The sequence below is a fragment of the Halyomorpha halys genome, unplaced genomic scaffold (genome assembly GCF_000696795.3).
Source record: "Halyomorpha halys isolate HHAL.00 unplaced genomic scaffold, Hhal_1.1 Scaffold1207.1, whole genome shotgun sequence".
Taxonomy (NCBI): Eukaryota; Metazoa; Arthropoda; class Insecta; order Hemiptera; family Pentatomidae; genus Halyomorpha; species Halyomorpha halys.
The window spans coordinates 164,670-169,866 of NW_027105149.1; the positions used below are offsets into that span (position 1 = coordinate 164,670).

The 5,197-nt window shown below is 33.0% G+C and overlaps 1 protein-coding gene across 1 annotated transcript in view; it reads right to left on the bottom strand.

Moving 5' to 3' along the window:
* The window catches only part of LOC106688806 (transmembrane protein 53-B), a 29,059-nt gene extending 28,648 nt beyond the window's left edge, over positions 1–411 (bottom strand). The window contains exon 1 of the mRNA XM_014433449.1: positions 340–411. The gene's annotated coding sequence lies outside the window, so the exon portion shown is untranslated. The remainder of the gene's footprint in view (positions 1–339) is intronic.
* Positions 412–5,197: the final 4,786 nt, after the last annotated feature.

Below are 5,197 nucleotides of genomic sequence, written 5' to 3' on the forward strand. Positions count from 1 at the left end.
GACCGCACCCCCCGACAAACTTCTCCAATCATTAATCTACGGTCAACTATCTACACCTCATTATAAATTTTTTAACTTCGAAAACCACAAAAAATATTGATAAGTTCATCACGACCCTATTAATCTACACAAAACTTGGGGACGTGTATAGGATAGTAAATACAATTTGCGCGCACCGCACAAAATTTTATATAACTCTGTTTATTTTTTCCTATTGTATATTTCTAAATAAATAAACATAATCTTTCTTTATTTCCAGAAAACGTTTCGAAATTCTATAACATATTATATTTCCTAATTTATTTGTTGTATGTTGTAGAAATATTATTGATGACTTACCTTGAGTAGTTATGGTTAACGTTGTTATTAGAATGAGCAATGCGTACTGTTTACTGTTATATGATATCAACTCTTTCCATTTATACAGATTCTCACGCTTAAGTTTTTTGTTTTATAAATTAGCTTTCAATAAGGAAATTTAGAAGGTTTTGTAATTTTAATTCTGTGGTATTGTTTTTTCCGTATTCTTGGGAAGATTTTTTTTTATCCTTTTGTGTATCAGAGGTGGTAATGTTCAGTGTATATGAAGGTTTGTACTGTCGGGGAACGCGAATCTCAAATACAACCTGAGTAAATGATTGTTGAGTTATCTACTTTTCTACAAAAATACAACCTTAGTGATTGGGAAAACCAGAGGGGGGAGGAAGTAATGAAGTGCCCCCCTTCTTGAGCAAATAGAATATTTTAAATTTTGGAATATTTTTATATTAAAGACTTCTTATTAAAGATAATTAAGGCATGGAAATGGAAAAGGCCGTAAGTGCCAGGAATAAGAAAAATGAGATTTTGACGAAATAAGGTTGAAGATACTAGGGTCAATCGACTGCAAGTTCTTTAGGTTTAGTTCCTAGAGCTATAATTTGATCATAGCTTTCGAACAAAAAGCGTGGTCAGCCACCTGTTTTTCTTAAAACTAGTTTTTTTGGCACTTTTAAGGGGCCTCTACATGTTGGCCGAGCCATGGCGAACTCAGACATACGCCAGCATGTGGATGAGTGGCTTGGCTTGGTTGGCCTAGGCTCGTTGCCGAGCCGTCGAAAGTCGGTTTTTTGGCCACAGATCAAAGGGGTTCGTGAGGGCGCTCGTGTAGCATCTCCACCATTGTCCTTTGTCTAGTTGCAACTGAGAGCTGTTAGGAGGTTAAAGGTGTTTGTTGGTAATTTTTATAATAAGTTTTATATTTAATCTTATTTATTTATATTTAATTTCCTTTAATTTTCTTTTTTTGTAATAAAAATAATACAATCCAAGTGCAATGGCTGAAACCACTAGTACGTCCGCCATGCTTGCCTCTGAATGAATTTCAGTCTGTCTTAAATTTAGTAAAAAGAATGTGTTCTGGTTCAGGCTAATTTCCTTGTTTCAGTATTACATCTTGTATTACCTGAACTTTGTCGGTCATATAGTTTACATTCATAAAGTATCTGTTTGAAATTTTGCACTTGTCCATCTTCGTCACACTTGTCAGTCGTCATAATATTAAATCGTTTTGAGTAATATTTTGTGTTACCATGTTCTGTAAGGAATGCATTCTGTGCTGTGTATTTGTTTGTGATTACGTAATGTTATTCGTGGAACGTATTTGTGACTAGGTGATTTATTCGAAGCATTCCACACAGTGTTCCAGCTAGCAACGAGCTCATTGGTGATGAGATTTCTGATATGGGAGATAGGAGCCTTGCTGTAAGAGGGCTGCATGGTTCCTCTTTGGCCAACGAGTCACCTCTTTCGTTACCCTCTACGCCCGAGCGACCTTTCACCCATTTTACCTCCACTGATTTTTTAAAATACTGTAGTTGAAGTATTTTCAGTCTTATTTCTTCAGTCGATGGGGTTATCTGAAGTGAGTGCAGAACATTCATGTTATCTGTATGTAAGACTATATGCGAATGCACCTTAGAAGTATTTTCAAGGAGGTTTTCTAAGACTTTTAAAACGACTAATTTCTCGGCCTGGTTGTCGGAACACCATGATGCTAGTTTGTACTGGCGTTCTATTACATTTCCAAGTCTATCTGAACCAGTCCATGCGCAACCAACGTTCCATCCACCTTGCTACCGTCCGTGTAGATGTCAGTTATATCAGTCATATGCGTCTCGTCATTTGATATGTGTTTGTAATCAGTACGTAATTGTTTTATTTCCTATAGCTCTATTTTCTGATTTATATATATTCATTATGTCAAAAAATCCAATTTCCGTCATTAAAAATTAAAATTTATTATTTGTTACAGCAATAAAACGCACGAAAAATTTATTTTCACGTCATACAATACAATAAAAAGCAAGACTACGATCGTAAATATATTGCCGAACACTAAAATATGAATTACTTCAATTCTACCGTTCTTCTTGCTTGGGATGGTAACATGGATATGCAGTGTACTGAGAGAAAACTAATGTTAAGATTGTTACCCAAATCGGAATGAAGATATGTCGTTATTTGATAAATTGCGTTAGTTTGACATAAAACCCGCCAAACCTAAATCTGACCGAGGATGTTATAATCTTGGAAACAGGAAATACTTAGTTAAAAGAATTCGATCTTATCACTCATTGTAAATGGTGTAAAGTGAGAGACTCCAAGTCCAAGCGCTCCTCTCCCTCCTATCTACACCACTAGAGAGTTTTATTTGGGATCCCTACACGGAGCGAGTTGAAATCGACTTGAAGTCGAAGCGAGATTGGCGTCCTTCTCGTCATATACGATATTTTGGAGATGAAAACAAAAAAAAAACACCAATTGTGAGTGTTGAAATTTGTCAGTTCTGAATAACTTCAAATTATTAAATTATTTCTTATTATAGATAATTTTATATGAAAATTTTCTTGGTCATTTCATTAATCCCACACGATTATAAACTTGTATCCTAGGATTGAATTTGAGAATTATTATTCTTTAAGAAAAAGTTCAAAATGAGACTGAATTTTTATTTTAATTTGACTGTTCACCCGTTTGTTCTGAACAGCCCTGATGAAGCCCTACAAAGTGGGGCGAAACGTCGTTAAATAAATAGTTGTAAACTATTTTTGTTCCTCCTTTGACCGCAACCCTGACCATCTTCCTATACATCAATTTTTACGGTCAACTATATATACATATATATTTTATTTTAATTGTTTAAATATCAATGTTTTATTCAAGAAATAATTCCGATTAAAATTAAAAATCACCACATAATTGTTATTTTTTGGTGAATTTGTTTTAATTTTTGCGATATTTTATGTCACTCAATATAATATCATATTATCTCCTAATAAACCCTATTATTATTTTTTCTTAATCTCTCTTTATTTAAAATTAAAATATAAGTTATGACAATATTCTCTTGTTATAAACAATGATTTTACATTGAGTACGATTAATTACGGCCTAGGCTTGACGTTCGAACTGCTGAGACCATTCTGGAGGAGCACAAACTAAGATAAAAGAAGCGCCAGGAAGAGTTACGAGACCCGCACGGAGATAAAACCCAGAGGAAGGCCTCGCATCACCTGGGAGGACAGTGTAAGGGAGGGATTCAGGAAGCTTGGAATGTACTGGAGTAGAAGAGAGTTGGTTCTAGAGAGACATTTGTGCCAGATTCTATAAGCGGGACCCTCACACTGCACAGCGGCAGAAGAGGGAAGAGGACTATGATGATGATGATGATTTTACATTGAAATCCAAATATCATTTTTTTTATAAATAACTAATTTTACAATTTAACTTTATACATATAAAGTTAATAATCGTCAAATAATATAAGTTAATATAATCCTGATTAGAGATTGAAATAAATAAGAAATTATATGATGAATCTACTCTTTGAAATGCAAATGGATAATGCGTTCAGTTGAATAAAGAGATGTTGAGGCTTAAAGAAAAATATTTTATATTTAACAATGTAATAACAATCAAAAAAAGACAAGGACTGATCTTAAACATTGTGGCCATGGACATGGTGAATCCATATTAGTCTAGTAAAATTTCAAGTTAACCTAGAAGTAATTGTAAAATAGTTTCTTTCAATGGATTCTGCTGTAAAACTGTTCGCAGAAGACGATGATGAAAAGTTTATCACTCCAGAGGGACGTCTGTTATGACAGTTTGTACAAAATGGCTACCTTATATTTTTAGGCTGATATTAAACAGTTCCTTGATTATTAGTAATAGCTCAGCTAATTATGTAAATTAGTAAAATTTAAAGGATTTTTTGAAAAGAAACCTATTTTTACCCGAACGTGGTGTCCAGTTGTGTTATAGTTCAGTGCATAACAATTAGAATGAATAGATTAAAAATTTTTCGTTTTTTATTGACCTTCTTATATCCAGAAGTAAAATTTTGGCCAATGGGCTTGTAATGACAAGCTTCTGCTTTTATTTTTTTTCTATACGCTCCTATAAAAATTAGGTTTTTTTTTTAAATACTGTACATTTCTTTACCTTGACTAAACAAAATGAACGGTAAATATCCTGGAAAAGCCGGTATTGAACTATTTCCAGCGCGCATCACTGGGAAACAAATTCACAAAATGATGATTTATCAACAATAATCTTAGAAAAAAGTTAATGGAAATTATTAAATACATTATAAAATAATGGTTTATGATATTTCAGTTGGAGCAGTGATCTGGGATAGTTTCCTTCCAAGTACACAACTGCTGATTTTCATCCTTCCATTGCAGGGCAGTATTTTTCGTTATACTTACCCATTTCCCCCTAATTTAAAGGACATAATGCGCATTACATAATTACAATGGTACACATTTTCCCGGTGCATTGGGTTATATAATTATTCAATGAATTTTTAGGGGGAGGTAGATGAATGTAGTAAAAGGCGATAAGCAGAAAGGTATTGCTAAATAAAAAGATCTGAAATACAATTCAATTACCTTATATGCCTTACAAAATTCATTATTTTTATCATACTTCAGATATCATAAATATCTTTGTTACAGTATGAATTAATGGACATTGATGAATAAAAGAGATATGTTATACAATTAAGAGCGATTTTCCTGAGTCAATTATATTTCCCACTCCTGATATGTATAGGTGTGAATGTGTTTTTATCTTATTGATAATTAAATTGAATTTTATTTACTAAATCAATGTAAATACATATATAATATAAACACACATATAATATAAAAAA